Source organism: Somniosus microcephalus, chromosome 19, assembly GCF_052327205.1.
Source record: "Somniosus microcephalus isolate GS21.2 chromosome 19, FLI_Smic_1.0, whole genome shotgun sequence".
Lineage (NCBI taxonomy): Eukaryota > Metazoa > Chordata > Chondrichthyes > Squaliformes > Somniosidae > Somniosus > Somniosus microcephalus.
Window position 1 is genome coordinate 73,010,848 of NC_141005.1, and position 16,023 is coordinate 73,026,870.

The 16,023-nt window shown below is 45.6% G+C and overlaps 12 non-coding genes across 12 annotated transcripts; all 12 read right to left on the bottom strand.

The window, feature by feature from the left end:
* Positions 1–539: 539 nt before the first annotated feature.
* On the bottom strand, positions 540–658 carry trnal-caa (transfer RNA leucine (anticodon CAA)). Its single transcript has 2 exons — positions 621–658; positions 540–585 (listed from the first exon to the last, which is right to left on the bottom strand). It is a non-coding gene; the product is annotated as a tRNA-Leu (tRNA).
* Positions 659–1,699: 1,041 nt separating this feature from the next.
* Positions 1,700–1,817, bottom strand: trnal-caa (transfer RNA leucine (anticodon CAA)). The gene is made up of 2 exons: positions 1,780–1,817; positions 1,700–1,745 (listed from the first exon to the last, which is right to left on the bottom strand). It is a non-coding gene; the product is annotated as a tRNA-Leu (tRNA).
* A 1,041-nt stretch (positions 1,818–2,858) lies between these two features.
* On the bottom strand, positions 2,859–2,977 carry trnal-caa (transfer RNA leucine (anticodon CAA)). The gene is made up of 2 exons: positions 2,940–2,977; positions 2,859–2,893 (listed from the first exon to the last, which is right to left on the bottom strand). It is a non-coding gene; the product is annotated as a tRNA-Leu (tRNA).
* Positions 2,978–4,018: 1,041 nt separating this feature from the next.
* Positions 4,019–4,137, bottom strand: trnal-caa (transfer RNA leucine (anticodon CAA)). Its single transcript has 2 exons — positions 4,100–4,137; positions 4,019–4,064 (listed from the first exon to the last, which is right to left on the bottom strand). It is a non-coding gene; the product is annotated as a tRNA-Leu (tRNA).
* Positions 4,138–5,178: 1,041 nt separating this feature from the next.
* On the bottom strand, positions 5,179–5,297 carry trnal-caa (transfer RNA leucine (anticodon CAA)). Its single transcript has 2 exons — positions 5,260–5,297; positions 5,179–5,224 (listed from the first exon to the last, which is right to left on the bottom strand). It is a non-coding gene; the product is annotated as a tRNA-Leu (tRNA).
* Positions 5,298–6,338: 1,041 nt separating this feature from the next.
* trnal-caa (transfer RNA leucine (anticodon CAA)) lies at positions 6,339–6,457 on the bottom strand. Its single transcript has 2 exons — positions 6,420–6,457; positions 6,339–6,384 (listed from the first exon to the last, which is right to left on the bottom strand). It is a non-coding gene; the product is annotated as a tRNA-Leu (tRNA).
* Positions 6,458–7,498: 1,041 nt separating this feature from the next.
* Positions 7,499–7,617, bottom strand: trnal-caa (transfer RNA leucine (anticodon CAA)). Its single transcript has 2 exons — positions 7,580–7,617; positions 7,499–7,544 (listed from the first exon to the last, which is right to left on the bottom strand). It is a non-coding gene; the product is annotated as a tRNA-Leu (tRNA).
* Positions 7,618–9,818: 2,201 nt separating this feature from the next.
* trnal-caa (transfer RNA leucine (anticodon CAA)) lies at positions 9,819–9,937 on the bottom strand. The gene is made up of 2 exons: positions 9,900–9,937; positions 9,819–9,864 (listed from the first exon to the last, which is right to left on the bottom strand). It is a non-coding gene; the product is annotated as a tRNA-Leu (tRNA).
* A 1,041-nt stretch (positions 9,938–10,978) lies between these two features.
* Positions 10,979–11,097, bottom strand: trnal-caa (transfer RNA leucine (anticodon CAA)). Its single transcript has 2 exons — positions 11,060–11,097; positions 10,979–11,013 (listed from the first exon to the last, which is right to left on the bottom strand). It is a non-coding gene; the product is annotated as a tRNA-Leu (tRNA).
* A 2,204-nt stretch (positions 11,098–13,301) lies between these two features.
* trnal-caa (transfer RNA leucine (anticodon CAA)) lies at positions 13,302–13,420 on the bottom strand. The gene is made up of 2 exons: positions 13,383–13,420; positions 13,302–13,347 (listed from the first exon to the last, which is right to left on the bottom strand). It is a non-coding gene; the product is annotated as a tRNA-Leu (tRNA).
* A 1,041-nt stretch (positions 13,421–14,461) lies between these two features.
* trnal-caa (transfer RNA leucine (anticodon CAA)) lies at positions 14,462–14,580 on the bottom strand. Its single transcript has 2 exons — positions 14,543–14,580; positions 14,462–14,496 (listed from the first exon to the last, which is right to left on the bottom strand). It is a non-coding gene; the product is annotated as a tRNA-Leu (tRNA).
* Positions 14,581–15,621: 1,041 nt separating this feature from the next.
* On the bottom strand, positions 15,622–15,740 carry trnal-caa (transfer RNA leucine (anticodon CAA)). Its single transcript has 2 exons — positions 15,703–15,740; positions 15,622–15,656 (listed from the first exon to the last, which is right to left on the bottom strand). It is a non-coding gene; the product is annotated as a tRNA-Leu (tRNA).
* Positions 15,741–16,023: the final 283 nt, after the last annotated feature.

The window sequence follows — 16,023 nt, forward strand, 5'->3', positions numbered from 1 at the left end:
ACCCGAAAGGCACGGCCTAAAAAAGGCATCAACTCTGGCAACTTTTACGCACTGGTGCCTGAATTGCTTGGCTGTGGTGCCTTTGTTTCTGGCAAAATGTTAATGTGGGAAGTAGCATTGGAAGTAATTCCCTGAGTAACGGAGCAGAATTCAGCAGCCTTTGTGTGGAAGAAGTCTCATTCTTTGACTCTGGTGCCCTTTTCCTGAGAAACACCACTGTTTGCAGTGGGATTGAAAGCCACAGCAGCAGAAAGCAATGTGGAATGCATCAAGGTAGGGTAAAAAGGTAGATTTCTGACTCCCTGATTTTTAGTGTGGGAATTGGTTGAAAAGAGAAGTGTGATTTGAAACCTTATCCCCAAGGACAGTGTTAGGATGTGGTAAGTTTTCTGAGGAAAAGAAGTTGGTCTGTGAGCGTTGCCTTTAGCTTGTTGGCAAACGGCAATACCTTTGAGGTATTAGTGGTGGCCACTTGTAAATTGAAGATGAGTTGAGCAGGCTTTTTGACGCTGGTTGTAATTGTGTGGATCAAAAGGTAATGTCAGAAGTGGGATTCGAACCCACGCCCCTAGAAAGGGACCAGAATTCACCAACCATCGGTAAGGTAAGGATTAACAGTCCTTGAGTCTGGCGCCTTAGACCACTCGGCCATCCTGACACCTGTGTACAAAAGCACTAGAAAAACGTGCTCCAAATTCTGCACTCTTACTGAGCAGCATCACACTCATTCCTCCTGTGCAAACACACAACAAACACACTCCATTCATTCTTCCTGCATGAATTAACCGGCAGTGCCAGTCATTCAGTTCATCATCCCTGCAATGCAACCAACATTCATACGCACATATTTCTCCCAACAACTCGTATTTTGCAAAATAGCGGCTAACATCCTACAATTCTGCTGGCTCAACTTGACAAAACGCAAGCAGCACAGCTGCCGTTCGAACGTGAGCCATTCAAAATCTAACACTCGTTCCAAACAGGACATTTCAGTCTCTCATTCCCGGGCCTTTACTTTTCTCACAATACATTCATGTGACAAGTGCTATTTGGAGTCCTGCTCCCCAGAAAATTACCTGGATCTCCCAACTTTGTGAGGGGAAACAAGGCACTCTGCAGCTATTGCGCCCTTGGCCATAAGCATTAGTCTGAGCATTGCCACCCGAAAGGCACGGCCTAAAAAAGGCATCAACTCTGGCAACTTTTACGCACTGGTGCCTGAATTGCTTGGCTGTGGTGCCTTTGTTTCTGGCAAAATGTTAATGTGGGAAGTAGCATTGGAAGTAATTCCCTGAGTAACGGAGCAGAATTCAGCAGCCTTTGTGTGGAAGAAGTCTCATTCTTTGACTCTGGTGCCCTTTTCCTGAGAAACACCACTGTTTGCAGTGGGATTGAAAGCCACAGCAGCAGAAAGCAATGTGGAATGCATCAAGGTAGGGTAAAAAGGTAGATTTCTGACTCCCTGATTTTTAGTGTGGGAATTGGTTGAAAAGAGAAGTGTGATTTGAAACCTTATCCCCAAGGACAGTGTTAGGATGTGGTAAGTTTTCTGAGGAAAAGAAGTTGGTCTGTGAGCGTTGCCTTTAGCTTGTTGGCAAACGGCAATACCTTTGAGGTATTAGTGGTGGCCACTTGTAAATTGAAGATGAGTTGAGCAGGCTTTTTGACGCTGGTTGTAATTGTGTGGATCAAAAGGTAATGTCAGAAGTGGGATTCGAACCCACGCCCCTAGAAAGGGACCAGAATTCACCAACCATCAGTAAGGAAAGATTAACAGTTCTTGAGTCTGGCGCCTTAGACCACTCGGCCATCCTGACACCTGTGCACAAAAGCTCTAGAAAAACGTGCTCCAAATTCTGCACTCTTACTGAGCAGCATCACACTCATTCCTCCTGTGCAAACACACAACAAACACACTCCATTCATTCTTCCTGCATGAATTAACCGGCAGTGCCAGTCATTCAGTTCATCATCCCTGCAATGCAACCAACATTCATACGCACATATTTCTCCCAACAACTCGTATTTTGCAAAATAGCGGCTAACATCCTACAATTCTGCTGGCTCAACTTGACAAAACGCAAGCAGCACAGCTGCCGTTCGAACGTGAGCCATTCAAAATCTAACACTCGTTCCAAACAGGACATTTCAGTCTCTCATTCCCGGGCCTTTACTTTTCTCACAATACATTCATGTGACAAGTGCTATTTGGAGTCCTGCTCCCCAGAAAATTACCTGGATCTCCCAACTTTGTGAGGGGAAACAAGGCACTCTGCAGCTATTGCGCCCTTGGCCATAAGCATTAGTCTGAGCATTGCCACCCGAAAGGCACGGCCTAAAAAAGGCATCAACTCTGGCAACTTTTACGCACTGGTGCCTGAATTGCTTGGCTGTGGTGCCTTTGTTTCTGGCAAAATGTTAATGTGGGAAGTAGCATTGGAAGTAATTCCCTGAGTAACGGAGCAGAATTCAGCAGCCTTTGTGTGGAAGAAGTCTCATTCTTTGACTCTGGTGCCCTTTTCCTGAGAAACACCACTGTTTGCAGTGGGATTGAAAGCCACAGCAGCAGAAAGCAATGTGGAATGCATCAAGGTAGGGTAAAAAGGTAGATTTCTGACTCCCTGATTTTTAGTGTGGGAATTGGTTGAAAAGAGAAGTGTGATTTGAAACCTTATCCCCAAGGACAGTGTTAGGATGTGGTAAGTTTTCTGAGGAAAAGAAGTTGGTCTGTGAGCGTTGCCTTTAGCTTGTTGGCAAACGGCAATACCTTTGAGGTATTAGTGGTGGCCACTTGTAAATTGAAGATGAGTTGAGCAGGCTTTTTGACGCTGGTTGTAATTGTGTGGATCAAAAGGTAATGTCAGAAGTGGGATTCGAACCCACGCCCCTAGAAAGTGACCAGAATTCACCAACCATCGGTAAGGTAAGGATTAACAGTCCTTGAGTCTGGCGCCTTAGACCACTCGGCCATCCTGACACCTGTGTACAAAAGCACTAGAAAAACGTGCTCCAAATTCTGCACTCTTACTGAGCAGCATCACACTCATTCCTCCTGTGCAAACACACAACAAACACACTCCATTCATTCTTCCTGCATGAATTAACCGGCAGTGCCAGTCATTCAGTTCATCATCCCTGCAATGCAACCAACATTCATACGCTCATATTTCTCCCAACAACTCGTATTTTGCAAAATAGCGGCTAACATCCTACAATTCTGCTGGCTCAACTTGACAAAACGCAAGCAGCACAGCTGCCGTTCGAACGTGAGCCATTCAAAATCTAACACTCGTTCCAAACAGGACATTTCAGTCTCTCATTCCCGGGCCTTTACTTTTCTCACAATACATTCATGTGACAAGTGCTATTTGGAGTCCTGCTCCCCAGAAAATTACCTGGATCTCCCAACTTTGTGAGGGGAAACAAGGCACTCTGCAGCTATTGCGCCCTTGGCCATAAGCATTAGTCTGAGCATTGCCACCCGAAAGGCACGGCCTAAAAAAGGCATCAACTCTGGCAACTTTTACGCACTGGTGCCTGAATTGCTTGGCTGTGGTGCCTTTGTTTCTGGCAAAATGTTAATGTGGAAAGTAGCATTGGAAGTAATTCCCTGAGTAACGGAGCAGAATTCAGCAGCCTTTGTGTGGAAGAAGTCTCATTCTTTGACTCTGGTGCCCTTTTCCTGAGAAACACCACTGTTTGCAGTGGGATTGAAAGCCACAGCAGCAGAAAGCAATGTGGAATGCATCAAGGTAGGGTAAAAAGGTAGATTTCTGACTCCCTGATTTTTAGTGTGGGAATTGGTTGAAAAGAGAAGTGTGATTTGAAACCTTATCCCCAAGGACAGTGTTAGGATGTGGTAAGTTTTCTGAGGAAAAGAAGTTGGTCTGTGAGCGTTGCCTTTAGCTTGTTGGCAAACAGCAATACCTTTGAGGTATTAGTGGTGGCCACTTGTAAATTGAAGATGAGTTGAGCAGGCTTTTTGACGCTGGTTGTAATTGTGTGGATCAAAAGGTAATGTTAGAAGTGGGATTCGAACCCACGCCCCTAGAAAGGGACCAGAATTCACCAACCATCGGTAAGGTAAAGATTAACAGTCCTTGAGTCTGGCGCCTTAGACCACTCGGCCATCCTGACACCTGTGCACAAAAGCTCTAGAAAAAGGTGCTCCAAATTCTGCACTCTTACTGAGCAGCATCACACTCATTCCTCCTGTGCAAACACACAACAAACACACTCCATTCATTCTTCCTGCATGAATTAACCGGCAGTGCCAGTCATTCAGTTCATCATCCCTGCAATGCAACCAACATTCATACGCACATATTTCTCCCAACAACTCGTATTTTGCAAAATAGCGGCTGACATCCTACAATTCTGCTGGCTCAACTTGACAAAACGCAAGCAGCACAGCTGCCGTTCGAACGTGAGCCATTCAAAATCTAACACTCGTTCCAAACAGGACATTTCAGTCTCTCATTCCCGGGCCTTTACTTTTCTCACAATACATTCATGTGACAAGTGCTATTTGGAGTCCTGCTCCCCAGAAAATTACCTGGATCTCCCAACTTTGTGAGGGGAAACAAGGCACTCTGCAGCTATTGCGCCCTTGGCCATAAGCATTAGTCTGAGCATTGCCACCCGAAAGGCACGGCCTAAAAAAGGCATCAACTCTGGCAACTTTTACGCACTGGTGCCTGAATTGCTTGGCTGTGGTGCCTTTGTTTCTGGCAAAATGTTAATGTGGGAAGTAGCATTGGAAGTAATTCCCTGAGTAACGGAGCAGAATTCAGCAGCCTTTGTGTGGAAGAAGTCTCATTCTTTGACTCTGGTGCCCTTTTCCTGAGAAACACCACTGTTTGCAGTGGGATTGAAAGCCACAGCAGCAGAAAGCAATGTGGAATGCATCAAGGTAGGGTAAAAAGGTAGATTTCTGACTCCCTGATTTTTAGTGTGGGAATTGGTTGAAAAGAGAAGTGTGATTTGAAACCTTATCCCCAAGGACAGTGTTAGGATGTGGTAAGTTTTCTGAGGAAAAGAAGTTGGTCTGTGAGCGTTGCCTTTAGCTTGTTGGCAAACGGCAATACCTTTGAGGTATTAGTGGTGGCCACTTGTAAATTGAAGATGAGTTGAGCAGGCTTTTTGACGCTGGTTGTAATTGTGTGGATCAAAAGGTAATGTCAGAAGTGGGATTCGAACCCACGCCCCTAGAAAGGGACCAGAATTCACCAACCATCGGTAAGGTAAGGATTAACAGTCCTTGAGTCTGGCGCCTTAGACCACTCGGCCATCCTGACACCTGTGCACAAAAGCACTAGAAAAACGTGCTCCAAATTCTGCACTCTTACTGAGCAGCATCACACTCATTCCTCCTGTGCAAACACACAACAAACACACTCCATTCATTCTTCCTGCATGAATTAACCGGCAGTGCCAGTCATTCAGTTCATCATCCCTGCAATGCAACCAACATTCATACGCACATATTTCTCCCAACAACTCGTATTTTGCAAAATAGCGGCTAACATCCTACAATTCTGCTGGCTCAACTTGACAAAACGCAAGCAGCACAGCTGCCGTTCGAACGTGAGCCATTCAAAATCTAACACTCGTTCCAAACAGGACATTTCAGTCTCTCATTCCCGGGCCTTTACTTTTCTCACAATACATTCATGTGACAAGTGCTATTTGGAGTCCTGCTCCCCAGAAAATTACCTGGATCTCACAACTTTGTGAGGGGAAACAAGGCACTCTGCAGCTATTGCGCCCTTGGCCATAAGCATTAGTCTGAGCATTGCCACCCGAAAGGCACGGCCTAAAAAAGGCATCAACTCTGGCAACTTTTACGCACTGGTGCCTGAATTGCTTGGCTGTGGTGCCTTTGTTTCTGGCAAAATGTTAATGTGGGAAGTAGCATTGGAAGTAATTCCCTGAGTAACGGAGCAGAATTCAGCAGCCTTTGTGTGGAAGAAGTCTCATTCTTTGACTCTGGTGCCCTTTTCCTGAGAAACACCACTGTTTGCAGTGGGATTGAAAGCCACAGCAGCAGAAAGCAATGTGGAATGCATCAAGGTAGGGTAAAAAGGTAGATTTCTGACTCCCTGATTTTTAGTGTGGGAATTGGTTGAAAAGAGAAGTGTGATTTGAAACCTTATCCCCAAGGACAGTGTTAGGATGTGGTAAGTTTTCTGAGGAAAAGAAGTTGGTCTGTGAGCGTTGCCTTTAGCTTGTTGGCAAACGGCAATACCTTTGAGGTATTAGTGGTGGCCACTTGTAAATTGAAGATGAGTTGAGCAGGCTTTTTGACGCTGGTTGTAATTGTGTGGATCAAAAGGTAATGTCAGAAGTGGGATTCGAACCCACGCCCCTAGAAAAGGACCAGAATTCACCAACCATCGGTAAGGTAAGGATTAACAGTCCTTGAGTCGGGCGCCTTAGACCACTCGGCCATCCTGACACCTGTGCACAAAAGTTCTAGAAAAACGTGCTCCAAATTCTGCACTCTTACTGAGCAGCATCACACTCATTCCTCCTGTGCAAACACACAACAAACACACTCCATTCATTCTTCCTGCATGAATTAACCGGCAGTGCCAGTCATTCAGTTCATCATCCCTGCAATGCAACCAACATTCATACGCACATATTTCTCCCAACAACTCGTATTTTGCAAAATAGCGGCTAACATCCTACAATTCTGCTGGCTCAACTTGACAAAACGCAAGCAGCACAGCTGCCGTTCGAACGTGAGCCATTCAAAATCTAACACTCGTTCCAAACAGGACATTTCAGTCTCTCATTCCCGGGCCTTTACTTTTCTCACAATACATTCATGTGACAAGTGCTATTTGGAGTCCTGCTCCCCAGAAAATTACCTGGATCTCCCAACTTTGTGAGGGGAAACAAGGCACTCTGCAGCTATTGCGCCCTTGGCCATAAGCATTAGTCTGAGCATTGCCACCCGAAAGGCACGGCCTAAAAAAGGCATCAACTCTGGCAACTTTTACGCACTGGTGCCTGAATTGCTTGGCTGTTGTGCCTTTGTTTCTGGCAAAATGTTAATGTGGGAAGTAGCATTGGAAGTAATTCCCTGAGTAACGGAGCAGAATTCAGCAGCCTTTGTGTGGAAGAAGTCTCATTCTTTGACTCTGGTGCCCTTTTCCTGAGAAACACCACTGTTTGCAGTGGGATTGAAAGCCACAGCAGCAGAAAGCAATGTGGAATGCATCAAGGTAGGGTAAAAAGGTAGATTTCTGACTCCCTGATTTTTAGTGTGGGAATTGGTTGAAAAGAGAAGTGTGATTTGAAACCTTATCCCCAAGGACAGTGTTAGGATGTGGTAAGTTTTCTGAGGAAAAGAAGTTGGTCTGTGAGCGTTGCCTTTAGCTTGTTGGCAAACGGCAATACCTTTGAGGTATTAGTGGTGGCCACTTGTAAATTGAAGATGAGTTGAGCAGGCTTTTTGACGCTGGTTGCAATTGTGTGGATCAAAAGGTAATGTCAGAAGTGGGATTCGAACCCACGCCCCTAGAAAGGGACCAGAATTCACCAACCATCGGTAAGGTAAGGATTAACAGTCCTTGAGTCTGGCGCCTTAGACCACTCGGCCATCCTGACACCTGTGCACAAAAGCTCTAGAAAAACGTGCTCCAAATTCTGCACTCTTACTGAGCAGCATCACACTCATTCCTCCTGTGCAAACACACAACAAACACACTCCATTCATTCTTCCTGCATGAATTAACCGGCAGTGCCAGTCATTCAGTTCATCATCCCTGCAATGCAACCAACATTCATACGCACATATTTCTCCCAACAACTCGTATTTCGCAAAATAGCGGCTAACATCCTACAATTCTGCTGGCTCAACTTGACAAAACGCAAGCAGCACAGCTGCCGTTCGAACGTGAGCCATTCAAAATCTAACACTCGTTCCAAACAGGACATTTCAGTCTCTCATTCCCGGGCCTTTACTTTTCTCACAATACATTCATGTGACAAGTGCTATTTGGAGTCCTGCTCCCCAGAAAATTACCTGGATCTCCCAACTTTGTGAGGGGAAACAAGGCACTCTGCAGCTATTGCGCCCTTGGCCATAAGCATTAGTCTGAGCATTGCCACCCGAAAGGCACGGCCTAAAAAAGGCATCAACTCTGGCAACTTTTACGCACTGGTGCCTGAATTGCTTGGCTGTGGTGCCTTTGTTTCTGGCAAAATGTTAATGTGGGAAGTAGCATTGGAAGTAATTCCCTGAGTAACGGAGCAGAATTCAGCAGCCTTTGTGTGGAAGAAGTCTCATTCTTTGACTCTGGTGCCCTTTTCCTGAGAAACACCACTGTTTGCAGTGGGATTGAAAGCCACAGCAGCAGAAAGCAATGTGGAATGCATCAAGGTAGGGTAAAAAGGTAGATTTCTGACTCCCTGATTTTTAGTGTGGGAATTGGTTGAAAAGAGAAGTGTGATTTGAAACCTTATCCCCAAGGACAGTGTTAGGATGTGGTAAGTTTTCTGAGGAAAAGAAGTTGGTCTGTGAGCGTTGCCTTCAGCTTGTTGGCAAACGGCAATAACTTTGAGGTATTAGTGGTGGCCACTTGTAAATTGAAGATGAGTTGAGCAGGCTTTTTGACGCTGGTTGTAATTGTGTGGATCAAAAGGTAATGTCAGAAGTGGGATTCGAACCCATGCCCATAGAAAGGGACCAGAATTCACCAACCATCGGTAAGGTAAGGATTAACAGTCCTTGAGTCTGGTGCCTTAGACCACTCGGCCATCCTGACACCTGTGCACAAAAGTTTTAGAAAAACGTGCTCCAAATTCTGCACTCTTACTGAGCAGCATCACACGCATTCCTCCTGTGCAAACACACAACAAACACACTCCATTCATTCTTCCTGCATGAATGAACCGGCAGTGCCAGTCATTCAGTTCATCATCCCTGCAATGCAACCAACATTCATACGCACATATTTCTCCCAACAACTCGTATTTTGCAAAATAGCGGCTAACATCCTACAATTCTGCTGGCTCAACTTGACAAAACGCAAGCAGCACAGCTGCCGTTCGAACGTGAGCCATTCAAAATCTAACACTCGTTCCAAACAGGACATTTCAGTCTCTCATTCCCGGGCCTTTACTTTTCTCACAATACATTCATGTGACAAGTGCTATTTGGAGTCCTGCTCCCCAGAAAATTACCTGGATCTCCCAACTTTGTGAGGGGAAACAAGGCACTCTGCAGCTATTGCGCCCTTGGCCATAAGCATTAGTCGGAGCATTACCACCCGAAAGGCACGGCCTAAAAAAGGCATCAACTCTGGCAACTTTTACGCACTGGTGCCTGAATTGCTTGGCTGTGGTGCCTTTGTTTCTGGCAAAATGTTAATGTGGGAAGTAGCATTGGAAGTAATTCCCTGAGTAACGGAGCAGAATTCAGCAGCCTTTGTGTGGAAGAAGTCTCATTCTTTGACTCTGGTGCCCTTTTCCTGAGAAACACCACTGTTTGCAGTGGGATTGAAAGCCACAGCAGCAGAAAGCAATGTGGAATGCATCAAGGTAGGGTAAAAAGGTAGATTTCTGACTCCCTGATTTTTAGTGTGGGAATTGGTTGAAAAGAGAAGTGTGATTTGAAACCTTATCCCCAAGGACAGTGTTAGGATGTGGCAAGTTTTCTGAGGAAAAGAAGTTGGTCTGTGAGCGTTGCCTTTAGCTTGTTGGCAAACGGCAATACCTTTGAGGTATTAGTGGTGGCCACTTGTAAATTGAAGATGAGTTGAGCAGGCTTTTTGACGCTGGTTGTAATTGTGTGGATCAAAAGGTAATGTCAGAAGTGGGATTCGAACCCACGCCCCTAGAAAGGAACCAGAATTCACCAACCATTGGTAAGGTAAGAATTAACAGTCTTTGAGTCTGGCGCCTTAGACCACTCGGCCATCCTGACACCTGTGCACAAAAGAGCTAGGAAAACGTGCTCCAAATTCTGCACTCTTACTGAGCAGCATCACACTCATTCCTCCTGTGCAAACACACAACAAACACACTCCATTCATTCTTCCTGCATGAATTAACCGGCAGTGCCAGTCATTCAGTTCATCATCCCTGCAATGCAACCAACATTCATACGCACATATTTCTCCCAACAACTCGTATTTTGCAAAATAGCGGCTAACATCCTACAATTCTGCTGGCTCAACTTGACAAAACGCAAGCAGCACAGCTGCCGTTCGAACGTGAGCCATTCAAAATCTAACACTCGTTCCAAACAGGACATTTCAGTCTCTCATTCCCGGGCCTTTACTTTTCTCACAATACATTCATGTGACAAGTGCTATTTGGAGTCCTGCTCCCCAGAAAATTACCTGGATCTCCCAACTTTGTGAGGGGAAACAAGGCACTCTGCAGCTATTGCGCCCTTGGCCATAAGCATTAGTCGGAGCATTGCCACCCGAAAGGCACGGCCTAAAAAAGGCATCAACTCTGGCAACTTTTACGCACTGGTGCCTGAATTGCTTGGCTGTGGTGCCTTTGTTTCTGGCAAAATGTTAATGTGGGAAGTAGCATTGGAAGTAATTCCCTGAGTAACGGAGCAGAATTCAGCAGCCTTTGTGTGGAAGAAGTCTCATTCTTTGACTCTGGTGCCCTTTTCCTGAGAAACACCACTGTTTGCAGTGGGATTGAAAGCCACAGCAGCAGAAAGCAATGTGGAATGCATCAAGGTAGGGTAAAAAGGTAGATTTCTGACTCCCTGATTTTTAGTGTGGGAATTGGTTGAAAAGAGAAGTGTGATTTGAAACCTTATCCCCAAGGACAGTGTTAGGATGTGGCAAGTTTTCTGAGGAAAAGAAGTTGGTCTGTGAGCGTTGCCTTTAGCTTGTTGGCAAACGGCAATACCTTTGAGGTATTAGTGGTGGCCACTTGTAAATTGAAGATGAGTTGAGCAGGCTTTTTGACGCTGGTTGTAATTGTGTGGATCAAAAGGTAATGTCAGAAGTGGGATTCGAACCCACGCCCCTAGAAAGGAACTAGAATTCACCAACCATTGGTAAGGTAAGAATTAACAGTCTTTGAGTCTGGCGCCTTAGACCACTCGGCCATCCTGACACCTGTGCACAAAAGAGCTAGGAAAACGTGCTCCAAATTCTGCACTCTTACTGAGCAGCATCACACTCATTCCTCCTGTGCAAACACACAACAAACACACTCCATTCATTCTTCCTGCATGAATTAACCGGCAGTGCCAGTCATTCAGTTCATCATCCCTGCAATGCAACCAACATTCATACGCACATATTTCTCCCAACAACTCGTATTTTGCAAAATAGCGGCTAACATCCTACAATTCTGCTGGCTCAACTTGACAAAACGCAAGCAGCACAGCTGCCGTTCGAACGTGAGCCATTCAAAATCTAACACTCGTTCCAAACAGGACATTTCAGTCTCTCATTCCCGGGCCTTTACTTTTCTCACAATACATTCATGTGACAAGTGCTATTTGGAGTCCTGCTCCCCAGAAAATTACCTGGATCTCCCAACTTTGTGAGGGGAAACAAGGCACTCTGCAGCTATTGCGCCCTTGGCCATAAGCATTAGTCTGAGCATTGCCACCCGAAAGGCACGGCCTAAAAAAGGCATCAACTCTGGCAACTTTTACGCACTGGTGCCTGAATTGCTTGGCTGTGGTGCCTTTGTTTCTGGCAAAATGTTAATGTGGGGAGTAGCATTGGAAGTAATTCCCTGAGTAACGGAGCAGAATTCAGCAGCCTTTGTGTGGAAGAAGTCTCATTCTTTGACTCTGGTGCCCTTTTCCTGAGAAACACCACTGTTTGCAGTGGGATTGAAAGCCACAGCAGCAGAAAGCAATGTGGAATGCATCAACGCGGTCGGGTAAAAAGGTAGATTTCTGACTCCCTGATTTTTAGTGTGGGAATTGGTTGAAAAGAGAAGTGTGATTTGAAACCTTATCCCCAAGGACAGTGTTAGGATGTGGTAAGTTTTCTGAGGAAAAGAAGTTGGTCTGTGAGCGTTGCCTTTAGCTTGTTGGCAAACGGCAATACCTTTGAGGTATTAGTGGTGGCCACTTGTAAATTGAAGATGAGTTGAGCAGGCTTTTTGACGCTGGTTGTAATTGTGTGGATCAAAAGGTAATGTCAGAAGTGGGATTCGAACCCACAGCCCTAGAAAGGGACCAGAATTCACCAACCATCGGTAAGGTAAGGATTAACAGTCCTTGAGTCGGGCGCCTTAGACCACTCGGCCATCCTGACACCTGTGCACCAAAGCTCTAGAAAAACGTGCTCCAAATTCTGCACTCTTACTGAGCAGCATCACACTCATTCCTCCTGTGCAAACACACAACAAACACACTCCATTCATTCTTCCTGCATGAATTAACCGGCAGTGCCAGTCATTCAGTTCATCATCCCTGCAATGCAACCAACATTCATACGCACATATTTCTCCCAACAACTCGTATTTTGCAAAATAGCGGCTGACATCCTACAATTCTGCTGGCTCAACTTGACAAAACGCAAGCAGCACAGCTGCCGTTCGAACGTGAGCCATTCAAAATCTAACACTCGTTCCAAACAGGACATTTCAGTCTCTCATTCCCGGGCCTTTACTTTTCTCACAATACATTCATGTGACAAGTGCTATTTGGAGTCCTGCTCCCCAGAAAATTACCTGGATCTCCCAACTTTGTGAGGGGAAACAAGGCACTCTGCAGCTATTGCGCCCTTGGCCATAAGCATTAATCTGAGCATTGCCACCCGAAAGGCACGGCCTAAAAAAGGCATCAACTCTGGCAACTTTTACGCACTGGTGCCTGAATTGCTTGGCTGTGGTGCCTTTGTTTCTGGCAAAATGTTAATGTGGGAAGTAGCATTGGAAGTAATTCCCTGAGTAACGGAGCAGAATTCAGCAGCCTTTGTGTGGAAGAAGTCTCATTCTTTGACTCTGGTGCCCTTTTCCTGAGAAACACCACTGTTTGCAGTGGGATTGAAAGCCACAGCAGCAGAAAGCAATGTGGAATGCATCAAGGTAGGGTAAAAAGGTAGATTTCTGACTCCCTGATTTTTAGTGTGGGAATTGGTTGAAAAGAGAAGTGTGATTTGAAACCTTATCCCCAAGGACAGTGTTAGGATGTGGTAAGTTTTCTGAGGAAAAGAAGTTGGTCTGTGAGCGTTGCCTTTAGCTTGTTGGCAAACGGCAATACCTTTGAGGTATTAGTGGTGGCCACTTGTAAATTGAAGATGAGTTGAGCAGGCTTTTTGACGCTGGTTGTAATTGTGTGGATCAAAAGGTAATGTCAGAAGTGGGATTCGAACCCACGCCCCTAGAAAGGGACCAGAATTCACCAACCATCGGTAAGGTAAGGATTAACAGTCCTTGAGTCTGGCGCCTTAGACCACTCGGCCATCCTGACACCTGTGCACAAAAGCTCTAGAAAAACGTGCTCCAAATTCTGCACTCTTACTGAGCAGCATCACACTCATTCCTCCTGTGCAAACACACAACAAACACACTCCATTCATTCTTCCTGCATGAATTAACCGGCAGTGCCAGTCATTCAGTTCATCATCCCTGCAATGCAACCAACATTCATACGCACATATTTCTCCCAACAACTCGTATTTTGCAAAATAGCGGCTGACATCCTACAATTCTGCTGGCTCAACTTGACAAAACGCAAGCAGCACAGCTGCCGTTCGAACGTGAGCCATTCAAAATCTAACACTCGTTCCAAACAGGACATTTCAGTCTCTCATTCCCGGGCCTTTACTTTTCTCACAATACATTCATGTGACAAGTGCTATTTGGAGTCCTGCTCCCCAGAAAATTACCTGGATCTCCCAACTTTGTGAGGGGAAACAAGGCACTCTGCAGCTATTGCGCCCTTGGCCATAAGCATTAGTCTGAGCATTGCCACCCGAAAGGCACGGCCTAAAAAAGGCATCAACTCTGGCAACTTTTACGCACTGGTGCCTGAATTGCTTGGCTGTGGTGCCTTTGTTTCTGGCAAAATGTTAATGTGGGAAGTAGCATTGGAAGTAATTCCCTGAGTAACGGAGCAGAATTCAGCAGCCTTTGTGTGGAAGAAGTCTCATTCTTTGACTCTGGTGCCCTTTTCCTGAGAAACACCACTGTTTGCAGTGGGATTGAAAGCCACAGCAGCAGAAAGCAATGTGGAATGCATCAAGGTAGGGTAAAAAGGTAGATTTCTGACTCCCTGATTTTTAGTGTGGGAATTGGTTGAAAAGAGAAGTGTGATTTGAAACCTTATCCCCAAGGACAGTGTTAGGATGTGGTAAGTTTTCTGAGGAAAAGAAGTTGGTCTGTGAGCGTTGCCTTTAGCTTGTTGGCAAACGGCAATACCTTTGAGGTATTAGTGGTGGCCACTTGTAAATTGAAGATGAGTTGAGCAGGCTTTTTGACGCTGGTTGTAATTGTGTGGATCAAAAGGTAATGTCAGAAGTGGGATTTGAACCCACGCCCCTAGAAAGGGACCAGGATTCACCAACCATCGGTAAGGTAAGGATTAACAGTCCTTGAGTCTGGCGCCTTAGACCACTCGGCCATCCTGACACCTGTGCACAAAAGCTCTAGAAAAACGTGCTCCAAATTCTGCACTCTTACTGAGCAGCATCACACTCATTCCTCCTGTGCAAACACACAACAAACACACTCCATTCATTCTTCCTGCATGAATTAACCGGCAGTGCCAGTCATTCAGTTCATCATCCCTGCAATGCAACCAACATTCATACGCACATATTTCTCCCAACAACTCGTATTTTGCAAAATAGCGGCTGACATCCTACAATTCTGCTGGCTCAACTTGACAAAACGCAAGCAGCACAGCTGCCGTTCGAACGTGAGCCATTCAAAATCTAACACTCGTTCCAAACAGGACATTTCAGTCTCTCATTCCCGGGCCTTTACTTTTCTCACAATACATTCATGTGACAAGTGCTATTTGGAGTCCTGCTCCCCAGAAAATTACCTGGATCTCCCAACTTTGTGAGGGGAAACAAGGCACTCTGCAGCTATTGCGCCCTTGGCCATAAGCATTAGTCTGAGCATTGCCACCCGAAAGGCACGGCCTAAAAAAGGCATCAACTCTGGCAACTTTTACGCACTGGTGCCTGAATTGCTTGGCTGTGGTGCCTTTGTTTCTGGCAAAATGTTAATGTGGGAAGTAGCATTGGAAGTAATTCCCTGAGTAACGGAGCAGAATTCAGCAGCCTTTGTGTGGAAGAAGTCTCATTCTTTGACTCTGGTGCCCTTTTCCTAAGAAACACCACTGTTTGCAGTGGGATTGAAAGCCACAGCAGCAGAAAGCAATGTGGAATGCATCAAGGTAGGGTAAAAAGGTAGATTTCTGACTCCCTGATTTTTAGTGTGGGAATTGGTTGAAAAGAGAAGTGTGATTTGAAACCTTATCCCCAAGGACAGTGTTAGGATGTGGTAAGTTTTCTGAGGAAAAGAAGTTGGTCTGTGAGCGTTGCCTTTAGCTTGTTGGCAAACGGCAATACCTTTGAGGTATTAGTGGTGGCCACTTGTAAATTGAAGATGAGTTGAGCAGGCTTTTTGACGCTGGTTGTAATTGTGTGGATCAAAAGGTAATGTCAGAAGTGGGATTCGAACCCACGCCCCTAGAAAGGGACCAGGATTCACCAACCATCGGTAAGGTAAGGATTAACAGTCCTTGAGTCTGGCGCCTTAGACCACTCGGCCATCCTGACACCTGTGCACAAAAGCTCTAGAAAAAGGTGCTCCAAATTCTGCACTCTTACTGAGCAGCATCACACTCATTCCTCCTGTGCAAACACACAACAAACACACTCCATTCATTCTTCCTGCATGAATTAACCGGCAGTGCCAGTCATTCAGTTCATCATCCCTGCAATGCAACCAACATTCATACGCACATATTTCTCCCAACAACTCGTATTTTGCAAAATAGCGGCTGACATCCTACAATTCTGCTGGCTCAACTTGACAAAACGCAAGCAGCACAGCTGCCGT